This window comes from Triturus cristatus, chromosome 4_1 (genome assembly GCF_964204655.1).
Source record: "Triturus cristatus chromosome 4_1, aTriCri1.1, whole genome shotgun sequence".
Classification (NCBI taxonomy): domain Eukaryota; kingdom Metazoa; phylum Chordata; class Amphibia; order Caudata; family Salamandridae; genus Triturus; species Triturus cristatus.
The window spans coordinates 746,199,323-746,212,637 of NC_140585.1; the positions used below are offsets into that span (position 1 = coordinate 746,199,323).

Consider the following 13,315-nt stretch of genomic DNA (forward strand, 5'->3'; position numbering starts at 1 on the left):
CTTTTTATACTCTTTTTCTCCTTACTTTTAAGACAATATGCAACAATTTAGGGGTGGAAAGTGTTCTGATTGCCTAAGCCCTCCGAAAATTGTAAGTCTTTTCAATATTCCCAGGTTTGCCTGTTTCCCATGAGACTGGGCATGACATCTTCCCAATTGTATTCTTTTCGTAGTTTCACAGGCAAAAGTTCCGAAGTAATAACATGTAAACCTTCTTATACAGGTTGTTCATTGTCCTCTCAGTCATTCACACCAGTTTAGGTCTTGGCAGTCCTCCACATTCCTATCCTTGACAAGGAACATTTCGTCTCTCATCAGAGGTCACCTGGAGATCTTCAGAGCCATCCGAGTCTGCACAGTAGGCATCGCGCTCACATGACGGTGGCCACTTCCAAACTCCATTTTATGTACTGCGGCCTAGTAGGCCCGAATGCCAACTTAAGCAAAAACAGACATAGTAGTAATTAATATTTGGAAATGAAGATTCTAATGTTTAAACCCACACTAATCCCAATATATATTATTATTTTCCTAGCTTGTAGCAACATTTAAAGCAATAATACTCACCCTCTGTAACACTGGCAGCACAAACCATCACAAAAGCAACATAAATCATGCAATTCTCTATTTCAACACATCCTACAGTTAGTTTGCGTACCATAGTTAATCATTTAATTATTAGCCATGCAGTTAGCATTTTAGTCCCACGTGTATTTCGTGTTTATTAAGGTGTAAATGGTTGATTAGTATTTCCACTCCAAACTAATTAGTTCAAATTAATATTTAGAACGATTACGTATTAAAATTTCATGCAAAAAAGAGAAGGTATACAAAATTTTGCTTTACCTGCTCCATCATATGCATTTTTGAGGACTAAATTAAATGGAAATGCAGACTTAGTGAACAATTGGCCCGTCTGAATAGGTGGGCTAGGTCAGGTGGTATTTAGGCTTAGTATTCTGGAATCAGAATGGAACACTGGATTAGTAATCATAAATATAATAACGAGACGGTCTGCGAATTCCACGATACTACCAGACGATCAAATTAGATAGGTCAATTTTATTGCAATTGTTTCCAAAAATGTTTTTTGGAGCGTTTGAAAAAATATTTTATTTGTTTCACGCCAATCATCAATGTTTGTCTCTTTCTTTATTATATCTTACATGATCAGCACCCAGAGGCAAGAAAACGGGGTCAGAGTCGGCAGAAGTAGCTGGAGAACGCCAGGGCCAGGACCAGGACTGCTCCTCTACTGAGGGCATTACTGCTGGCCCCAGTAAGTATTCCTGTTGTTAATATTAATAATTATATTTCCCTAACTTTTACTGCACCTTATTTTTCCGAACTATCATTTCCGCTTCCAAATTCTATTTTTTACCAAATCTTCTTTGATCTAGACTATCTGTTTCTAAATTCTTTTTATCCCTGCTTTTAACTGCCTCTGCTATAACTCTCTGTAAAATTACTATTATTAGTCTGTCAGTAGATAAGCTTGCCCAGTTGGTCACTCTTTATTTAAATGGTTTTATTAAAACTCAGGTTCACCAATAGCTCTAGCCACTGAGTCCAGTACTTTGGGTTGGCCTCTTCTAGTCTTCTTAATCTTGAGAGGCTTTTCGACAATTCCCACCAACAAAATGCCCAACCAGATATTTTACTATTTTTGATAGGATAGGACATACTACTACTAGTAGTGTCTACTCTAGTACCCGATTTGTAGTGATGTATGTGGTATATGTATGTATTTTAACTTTTTTTTTCAATCTTGCCAGTGAAAAATTGGGGGAGGTATATATGGCATCTAAAAAATGTGTAATGTTCTTTCTAAGCATACCGACCAGGACCACCAGTGCTGGGGCCAGCGGCGGGGCAGGTGACGCCAGCCAGGAGGGAGCAGTGGATGCGGCAGCTGCCACAGGGGTGGGTGAGCCAACAGCAGTGGCGGGCGGTGATGAATCATACTTATATTCCTTACTTATTGACAATAGTTACACACTCGCTGCAATGGTGTTGTGTAAGTTGAGAGAGACTAAGTTGTTGTGAACAAAGGTTGAAGAAGACACCCTTCACTAAGCATTAGAGCAATAGCATTAGCGACGGGAGTAGTTGAGTTACTAATGGCCTCTTCTATCTGACTTCAACTCAGCTGTGAAAGTTTTATCGAGAAGACTAAGAGTCAGATCAGATGACCTTGATTGATGGGTTGAACAAAAAGGGAAAGAAGGATGGAAGGAGGAAGGATGGGCGAGATGTAATATATATGACTGGCAGAGAAGGATGCGTGGGATGCATGCATAGGTGGCTGATAGGAATCAGATGCATGTGTGGTTGAAGGATGGGTGGAAGGTGAAAAAAAGAGGCCTGCGTGGGTGGGAGAAATTGTATGGGTGCATAGCAAGAATCCTCCGGGGTGTTTCATGGGTCAAACTCAAAGGCAAGCAAGAAAGGAAGGACGTATGGGTGGTGGTTTAAAAAAAATGTTTGTTGAGAGATTAAGAAGAATGATAGACATGTTTACTTTGAATGGATGGATGCCTGGGTGGTATTCATCATAGATAGCATAGGTGGAGACTGTCACTGGATGAAGAGTCTTTGAAGAGACTGTAAAAGAAAAAGAAACCGCGCCAGAATAGCAAAGCCAAGAAGAATAGAAGTTTATTTTAAGAATACTCCCTTGACTCACAGTAGTTTGCAAGCACAGCATATATATTGTGTATGTATGTTGTTATCAAGTGCCTCCCTCCAACTCCGAGGCCCACTCCCTACCTATGTTAATTTATTTTTGACTGTGTCAACCTGCCATGGGTGGGCTATCGGCTGCATGGTTACACAATCAATCAAAACAAAGTACCTCATGTCGTCCCATATATAAGCAATGATCATTTGGATCAGATATCATCTGCCTTGTTGTAGTATAGTAGTCAGGGCAGGGTGAAAGTGAAATTGAGCAGTTGCCCTTGATGTGCCAGTGCCACCCATAATAGAAAAATAAGATGATTGTGTAGTAGTTAGCTTCCCCACATGCAGACAGTAGTTAATAAAACTAACGTGAGTCTGCGTCACGACGAGTATGTGTCTTGGGAGCAAGCTGACTGAGCTGGCATGCCGGCTACAACAAGCTTACTTAATTTAGCTAAACAAGAAAGAAGAAGAAGACTGGTGTACTACTCAAGTGAGTCCATACTGCTAGTATAATGCCTGAAACCCCCACAAATGTTAGAGGCCGAGAAAGTGGGAAGATAGATACCACAAATGTCATGTACTGTGCCTGCTAGTGCTACTGTTTTGCTAAGAGTATATTGGTTACAATTTTTATTCCTTCTTGATATGGCTACTCCTTCTGAACCAAAATCATCTAAACCGAAGAGGAAAGAGTTGGCAGCCATGGCCCGGTGCCGGAAGATGGAGGCCATCCGTTCAGAATACCGGTGGCTGGTAGTTCTGGCGGAGGAGGAGGAGGATGCGGCAGCAGCTGTAGCCTCCTCCAATGCCCTGGGCCCCAGCCAGGCCCCTCCAGTGGTACGGTGCCGCGGTCTGGCAGCCGCCCGCCGCACTTCATCGAAAACTGCTGCCCCCCCCCCCCCGTGGATGCAATTGTCGATCTTTTAAGCACTGCATGGTCCTCCAAATGGCGCGCCAAGAGGAGCAGGTAAAGTAACTAAAGCAGGAGTTCCTGGCAGTTAACCGGCGACTGCGATCCCGCCAATAGAGAGATCCCGTTGGATTGTCCCTTTTTTATTCCTTTTTTTGGTGGGTGGGCATTGGGCGCACGTTGGGGAAAAGTTGGGGTTATATGGACAATTTTATTTTTGAACGAACATTGGTTGGACTATTCTTTTTAGACATTGGTTGGGATTAGGGAGAGGGGTGGGTCAGGTGTTGTGGGATTACTTTTTACATAGTTTATTTTTGTTAGGGGATACAATTATATTTATACTTAAACTTTACATATGATGTAAATGTTTTGTGTGGGGGTTACTCTTTTACGTCACACGGTTTCCTCTGCTGCTGCAGGGCCACAGCCAGTGTTTGATTTAAATAATCTGCAGATTTTTTGTTACATATGAACAGATGGATGCAGTACTCTCGCTGAGTGACTTGTCCTACTAGTACTGTCAATCTCTCCTCCTAGTCTATGCATTCTGCATTGGACTTAAGGGTGTGGGTGGGTGAATTATTGAATTAATCTCCATTATTAATTATGCCTCCCCCAAACTTCTACTCTTACCTGTGATTGATGTTTAAACTTAGGCACAGCGATAGCTGCATGGTGATGATGGTTTGGTTTCCCAAGATGCCATGGTTGTGGTGGTAGTAGTAGACACTGGCAGTAGCATTTGCAAAAACAGAAAATGAGACAGTCAGTTACCTGAAAGAGACTCTGGAAGGAGTAGTAGAACAAAGTACAGTACTGTACACAAGAATCCTGCCAAACAATAAACCATAATTATGCTGATAAGCAATGCTAAAGTAAAATAAAACATAATGGTGGCGGGGATAGCCTAGTACAACAGCAAGTTACAAACTGTAGTTGTGTCAAGTCACTAGACACAAGCGTAACCTTTAGTGCTGTAAAAAGGAGGATGATGAATCCAATCGATGCCGGCAATTAATTATGATAGATTAGGTTCCTTTGGACAAAAAATTGACTTGCAAATATACAGAACATGGGTGGGCAAGCAGAAGAAGATCCTCGCCCTGCCTTGAAATGGAATCAGTGTTGCTTTCACCACATCTGCCCCAGCAAGCGTGTGATCAGTTATTGGTGCACATTTAATTTAGTCAAACCTCAATAGAAATCACACAGCCTGGGGGAAGAGGGTTGGGGTTTGATGAATGTTTGGGAAGGGGGGTTTGGGGAAAGGTTTGACAAAGAAAAACACTACGCATGGACAAATAACAAAACACAATCTTGGCAGACGAACATCATATCCATAAATCTGTTAAGGGAGAAAAAGGGAATGCATACATGATGATGATGATGACTTGATGGTTCATGATAAGTATAACTTACTAACTAGACTAGTAGACAGTACAGGGCAGCAGTATATTATTAATTATTATGCAATTTTCCATGCCTGTCTGCCCTTAGAGAGACCCAAATTACATACATTTTTACTTCTGTTGTACCGGGCTTACTTTTTAAAGCTAGCAAAGAAAATTAAAAAATAGCTGTAGGGATCAATTATAAGCAGAGAGCAAACAACAACAACACACAGTAACGATTGAAGAGAAAAAATGACAAATTATTTAAAAGATGATGAATGTTGATACTAAAGTGTTACTGTATGTTATCCTGGTCAAATTGGGGAGTTGCATCTCGGCATTCCTCTTGGTCCTCCCTTCCATGGACGCTGCGTCCATCAAACTGGTTGCCACTGCCTGCCTGGCGGATGCGGATTGGTAGGTGAGTGTGAGTTGTTTTTCTCTGTTTAGCACAGGGTAAAGACTGGCCTGTAAGTGCAGATGGAAAAACTAAAAGGGATATATTTATAACATCAAGGAGGAAAAAAAGCATAAATTACGGAGGAGTGAAAACACTTTCAGAGGGTCATGGCTAAATCATATCTACTCTGTTGTCTGTTTCCAGCATTAACCTACAAAAGCAACAGTACAGAGCAGGCCCACCCAACCTCCACTTAGCTCAGATTTTGACTGAGCCAGACAGAGCACACATGTCACATATACAGTAACATAGCATTTTCCAAAGTAAGTAACTAAATCAATGGCATGCACAGCTGTCATACCACCACTACTACACTTGTGACTCGACTCCACCACTACACAGACATGTAGGTCTGCTGTGGTTGTTGTTGACATGTTTACCTTTTATGCCACTCATGAAACGGCCTGAGTAATTCCATCAATCATCTCCGATCCTACTGACTGACTGCGAAGATATTATGTCACTGTGGTCATCATCATAGTGTTGTCCGACTCTACTAAACAACAAGAAGCGAACCATTGACTTGAGTCACTTTTAGTGTGAAGATTAAATAATAGTACACAATGAATTCACTTCATGCACAACAAACAACAACAACACAAACACCAATGCATGCCATCATTACCTGTTCCTTATTCTCATCTTAAGTTAAGGGGCTGTCTCTCTCGGCTTTGAAACGAGGATAGCTATAGTAGTCATCATGTTCCACTTCTTTTGGAGGGACTCGACGAGACAACTTTTTTTGTACTTTTCTCCATCCAATCATCATCTGGCTCGAGGGAAATGAATTTAGGGTGAGTCAGGAGGATTGAGCAGGGCAAGGAAGAGTGGACTTATGTTAAATGCACTGAGCTGCAAACTCCAAACTTGAAATTCATGCAGAATTGTTCCAATGTTCTTAAAATGCTTTTTATGATTTTAGAGGAGGTTCTAACATGCTGACATAGCACTTCCACTTTATGAAGTCGTGGCAATAGATAGATGATAGTTTAATGAGCCATGAAAATAGTATTATTTATTTATATAAATCTTTTGTGTATGCATGAGCACTTTGCACTAATGTTCCAACTTATATTTGCAATATATCATTATAGACTTTTGAGATGCTGCACAGCTCTAGCACTTTATAATCAGAGCCAAATCGTGATATGGAGTAATAGCAAAAGTTTGACACAGAGATAAAGATAAAAAAATAAAATAAAAAAACAATAGAAACAAATGAGACAAAAAGAGAAATTGAAAAAGAAAAAATGGAAAAAAGTTTTGTGTCATTACATTTTCAATGCCATATGCATTTTTACAATGTCTATTAAGTTTTTAATCACGTGATCCGCTTTTTATTTGATTTAATTTGATTTGATTTAAGGATTTATAAACCACACGTTTGCCCATGGGCGTCTTGGCGCTGGGTAGATACAGAGAATTCCAGGGATTTGTCACGGCTTGGGTCTAACTGGAGGAGAACAACCAGGTTTTTACCTCTTTCCTGAATGACAGCATGGAAGGGCTGTTTTTGATTGTGATTGGGAGAAGGTTCCAGGCCCTTGCTGCATGTAACAGAAAGCTTCTCCCCCCCCACCTGACCTGTTTGTATCTTGGGATCTGAGGAAGTTTTGCTTGGCTGGACCGGAGATTCCTGGATGGCTCATACAATCGTAAATGAGTTTTTAAAAACTGAGAGCCACTCCCATGCAGGGCCTTTTAGGCCAAACATACAGACTTAAATGTTATTCTTTTTTCCATTGGGAGCCAGTGTAGGGATCTTAGTCTGTGTGCAATCGGCTCAAACCTGGGGATGTCCAGTATGAGTCTTGCTGCTGCATTTTGCAAGCGTTGTAATTTTGCTAGGTGCTGAGCCTGTATCCCAGCATATAGAGCGTTCCCATAGTCTAGCCTTGAGAAGGCCAGGCCTGTTACCACCATTTTGTGGGAACCCAGGGGGATAAATGGCAGGAGCTTCCTTATTATTTTCAGGATGTACCAAATGGTTGATGCCAGTTTGTTGGACTGGGCGTCAAATGTCAGTTTGCTGTCCAGTATTACACCCAGATTTTTCACTTTGTTTACCGGAGATGGGCAGTGGCCTAAACTGTCTGGCCACCACTCCGGGGATCAAATTTTCATGTCTGTCCCTAGCAGCATGACTTCGCTTTTATCTAGGGGTGGGCGGAATTTGCGAAATTCACTATCGCAAATTATCGCGAAAATGTTAAAAATCTCCGCAAACACGTGGAAATATCGCGAAGATGCGGAAGTATTTTTCCCGCCCGTTCGCGGTATGTTCTGCGTAGTCGCGGCTCGCCAACTTACCCATGCGGTTGCTCGCGGGCTTGGCCATCTTGTTTTCACTTGTCTCGCAGTGCATGATCGCGAGAAGAAAGACGCGATCGCGCGATGAATGATGTTACTGCGGGCGCGAACTGTCGCGAGACAGCGCAAATGGCTACCCACAATCCAACATCTCGTGGAGAACGCGACCGGATCGGGAAAACTTGTCGGCAAACGTGGGGATTCAGGTAAGGCGATCGCGCGCACGCAAGAATGTATTATTTTACAGCGCGAGCAAGCAAAAAATTACTGGTAAAATGTAGATTGCGGAAATTTTTACATTTTCGCGCTCTCCGCGGAACGCGAAAATGTCAAATTATCGCAATTTCCGCGAGCGGAACGGATTTTTAGCCCAGGCCTACTTTTATCTCCATTTAACTTTTGACAAATACTCTGCATCCATTGATTAACTGGCATCATGCAGTTTTGAAATTTTTCTGCCGTCTCTTTGACATTATTTTCGATCGATACCACTATTTGGGTGTCGTCAGTGTAAGAGACTGGTAAGAACCCACAATTCCTAATGATTGCAGCCAAAGGCGCTACATACAAATTAAAAAGAGTAGGGCTTAAAGAGGACCCCTGGGGTACCCCACACGGAGAGTTAAAAGGTTTTGATTTCGCTTCTCCTAGCTCCACTGTGAAAGTTCTGTTAGACAGATAGGATACTAGCAGTGATTGAGGCGACATATGAACTCTGGCTTCAGCTAGTCGGATCAGGAGTGTATCATGGTTTACCGTGTCGAAGGCCGCCGAGAGATCCAAAAGGATCAAGGCAGCCTTTCCTCCGGCATCCAGAACACTCCTGAGTTCCTCTACTGCCGTGAGTAGCGCTGTTTCCGTTCCATGTCCCTCTCGGAAACCAAATTGCGAGTAGTCTAAGACATTTGTATCCAAGAGGAAAGGGGACAGCTGCTTATTCAATAATTTCTCGAGAACCTTTGCGGCAAAAGGAATTCTCGCAATAGGTCTGTAGTTCCCGGGTTCCTGTGGGTCCAGATTTGGTTACTTTAGAAGTGGCAACACAGAGGTGATTTTCCAAGTATCTGGGAAGTGGCCTGATTTTACTATTTGTAAGAATAACCTTCCTAGTTGTTCGCTCACCAGCTCAGGAAACAGATACATTACCTTTGGTGGGCAAGGGTCCGTTAGGCCACCGGACTTAGTAGTCTTAACTGTTTGAAGAATCTGTTCCACTGAAGGTGGCGCAAAGTGGAAACAGGGATTCTGCTTTAGTGGGCGGGATTCCTCTTTGGGTTCTGTGTATGACCGTATAGGAGAGTCCTTGTCGGTCAGTTTGAAGGACTCATAGACTGAGGTCACTTTATCTATAAAAAATTGGCCCAGAGTATTACAAAATTACTGCCTGTTTGTCGCTGTCGATTTTTGTCAGTTTTTTTACAGTAGTAAAGAGTTCTTTACTAGAATTTTTTGCCTCGTTTATTTTTAAATAAAATATTTGCTTTTTTCTTCTATTATTAATTTTTTGTAAATGGCCAGAGAGGTTTTATATTCGTCTTTCGACCGTAGATCATAGTTGGTCCTCCACCTTCTCTCGACCTTTCTGCAATATTGCTTTTGTGCTTTTAGTGAATCAGAGAACCGTGGTTGGGAAGGGGTTTTCCTCCTAGAAGTAGGTTTCTTTTGAGGGACTACTTCCTTAACAGCTGACATTATCCAGCTTGAAATTTGATTTGGAGCAATGTTAATGTCTGGATCCATCTCAGGAATTGTAAGTGTGAGCTGCTCCTTTAGTTTAGTGGGATCTATCCTTGCCCAATCGAGATATGAGGCGCTCTTATGTGGAGGGGTGGGTGTAATTGGAGCTTTTTTCGCATTTATGGTGAATGTTATTACCTTGTGGTCTGACCAGGGAATCGGTAGGATTTCTAAAAGCTCGATGTCAATATTGGAGGTGAAAATCCCATCGAGAGTGTGCCCAGCTTTGTAGGTGTTCTGATTACAATCTGTTCCATGGCTAGGTTGGCCAATGCATCTTTCAGTGTAGCTGTGTCTGTGTCTGAACTCTTCTCAAGATGCAAGTTGAAATCGCCCAGAACGGTAAAATCAGAGTCTTTCACACTGGATTCCAGAAATGGGCTAAGCAGTTGTGTCAATGGTGTTTGCGCCCTAGGTGGTCTATAGATCAATAGGCCCTTAAACATGTAGTTATTTGTAATGTTAATCTGAAAGAATAGGGTTTCGCAATCTGGGTTGCTGCCCTGGTCCGAGCCCTTAGTCCTTAGTTCGTTTCTAAAGATAATGGCCAGGCCTCCACCCCGTTTCCCTTTTCTGTCCGACCTGATGATTAAATATCCCTCTGGGATTGCTAGTGTTAAATCTATATCTGAGGCGTCATCAGCCCAGGTCTCGGTGATGAAGATGAGGTCTAGTTTTTGAGTTTCTATCAAATAGGCCATTTCTTTGTTGTGCTTGACTAAGGACCGTGAATTGATTAACCCAGCCTTAATGATTTTGACATTTGACCTGATAGGGTGACTCTGGAGTGGAATCGACCTTCTGCTATGTGAGAATTCAAAGGAGAGTTGACAGCTTGGGCATTGTTTGACTTCTTTCATCATCATCAATGTATGGCAGCAGGATTTGGACCTGAGTGTGAGCAACTCATGGCTAGTGTAACTTATCCTCTCTGGGCCTGACTCCGTTTGAGTAGGGGTCGTGGCCCTGGGCCCGGTCGAGGCGCGGACGGGCGCAGACGGGCTTGCCTTTGGTGCGCCTTCGGCGCGCCGGTGGCGCGCCTGCTGCGCACCCAGCCTGACATTGGGTTAAAATAAGTATGGGACGTTGAGCGACTAGACCGCTCAGCGCCGGTAATGCCCCCAGCCCGGAAGTGTGTTCGCTCTAGCCCCCTCTGCACCCTCCGTTCAACCGGCACTTGCCGTGACGGACCGGGGTGCCTGGGGCCGAGCTAACACCAGGATGCGGGTACAAGATTGTGCAAAATACGCAGTGAGGTAAGAGTAGTATATATTTTGTTTAAAAATTCAATAAAATATCGCAGCAATCACCATAGTGCAACAGCAGTTCTGACTTGGCCAAACCACATAGTCTCTGTCATCTGATCATTTATATCTTGGAAACAATGGCGCCTAGTGTGTGACTACAGCAGTAGGAACTGCCGAAACGCGAAACAGCGAAGAATAAATACGTGCGTTGAACTGACCACGCAATGTTGGTGTCCAGTTTTTAAGTAGAGACTAGAATTAGCATATATATATATATATATATATATATATATATATATATATATATATATATTCCAAAAGCACACACGTACTCCTCAGTAACGTGAGACGGGCCACACCAACAATGCTCAATACATTCTTCATTCCGAGGCAGAAAAAGCATCACGCGTTTCAACTCTCACGAGTCTTAATCATATGCCAAATGTTCTGTAGGTGGGTTCGTTAGTTTTAAATAACGTAGCTCAAAACATTGAAGAAGGACCACTGCCCATAAGTTTGAATTAAAGCGACAGTAAACAGCAAACAGTTTTGAATAGTTTCACTTTTACAAGGATGGTGAGTACTACTTTCAAATTTCATTCAAGCTGATACTTGTAAAATATAGTATTTTCGTAATTCATTTTTCCCATCATTGCAGTCATTATTTCAATGCATGATGATGATTAGGAGCATGATGGTGCTAGTAGTCCAAAAAGGTGAGTATAAGTGATATCCTATAGTAGGTTCCAAGTCTCTGTGTATTATTTAAACATTTTTAACAATCCTTGAGTAGGACGCAAGCAAAGTCAAGCGACATATAAACACACACACACACATATATTTCTTCACCAAAGGATATATATATTTTTTTTTTCTTAAAAAACCAAAGGTTACAGGGACATTATAGTTAGGAAATAGAATTTAAAAAACCTTAAATAGTCACTTAAAGAACTAAAGGTTTAAGAGTCTTTATAGTTAGGAAATAGAACTAAAAAAACCTTAGAAATTCACTGAAATAAACAAAGGTTACAGAGACGTTATAGTTAGGCTTAGATTTCACTCGTACAAAACCATAGAATTTCTAGTTACCTCGCATAACTATAATTTATGCCCCGCAAAGCACTGCTCATGACCTCACATATTATATTACTCATGACATGATCAGTGACATCACTGATGACATTATTGACAACTTCTCAAATGACATCACTGATGACATCATCCACAGAACCACTCACACACCCACTCACACTCCCATATAACCTCTGGTACGCCCACTCACACATCCACACAACCACTAATATATCCATTCACAGACCCTTACCAGTACTCACACACCCACTCACTCCTCCATAGAAACACTCAAACACCCACTCACTCATTTATACAGCCACCCACACAACCATTCACTCACCCATACAGCTACTCACAAACAGACTTATTCACCTATACAGCCGCTCACACACCCTTAAAGACTCTCAACACATCTATTCACTCACCCAGACAAGCACGCACATACTCACTCACACACCCACACAACCACTTACATATCCATTCACATACGCATACTAGCACTCCCATATCTGCTCTTTCACCCATACAGTCATTCACACAGACACTCACTCTGCAGTACAACCACTCATACACCAACTCACCTAACCAAACACTCACCCATACAGCCACTTACAAACCCAGTCACTCACTCATACAGCCATTCAGACACCCATTTACTCACCCATGCAGTCACTTATACAGCCACTCACTCACCCATACAGTCACTGACACACCCACTCACTCACCATCGTATTCACTCCCACTCACTCACACACCCATACAACCACTCAGATACCCACTCCCACTCATACACGTACAGACCTAGTCAGATATCAACTCACTTACCCATACAGTCACTCATGCATGCAGTCACATACTGATACAGTCACACACCCGCTAAGATAGTGCCACTCTTTAGTAGTACAACTATTATACTAATCTAACGATTAGTATATATGTTTAGCACCCATAAACTCTTAAAATACTGACACTTACTTGATGATGTCATTAGTGATGCCATTTGAGATGTCAAAAGTGATGTCACTGACCATGTCATGAATTATGTAATAGGTGAGGTCATAGGCAGTGCATTGCGGGGTCATTAGTTATAGTTAGCTCAGGTAACCAGCCGCCAGTAGTTAGTTATAGTTAGGACCTAGATTCCATAGGATTTTTTTGTTTGCTTATAACTTTGGCGCTGTTTGACAAATCTTCACCAAATTTTCCCAAAAAAGTGACCTGTTTTTAGTTGCGCATGGAAAGTTTTGGGGTGATCTGCCAAGTGTGGGCTAGGAAAAAGGAGGGTAAAAAAATTTGCATTTCCAAAAAGATCACTTTCCATCGAGATTTAAGACACAACTGCAGCCCGAACTACTGAACGGAATTACACCAAATTTGGTAGAAAGCGAAATTTGGTCCATGTGATTTGCTGTAAATTAATTCAGTAGTTTTTAAGATATTAAAGGAAAAACTAATTTGTATATCTAGGGACACAGAGCCACCGCGGATCCTATGCTGG

At 42.0% G+C, this 13,315-nt stretch overlaps 1 protein-coding gene across 1 annotated transcript in view; it reads left to right on the forward strand.

The window, feature by feature from the left end:
• TXNRD1 (thioredoxin reductase 1) overlaps positions 1-13,315 on the forward strand; it is a 223,767-nt gene that overhangs the window by 96,580 nt on the left and 113,872 nt on the right. The window lies entirely within an intron of this gene.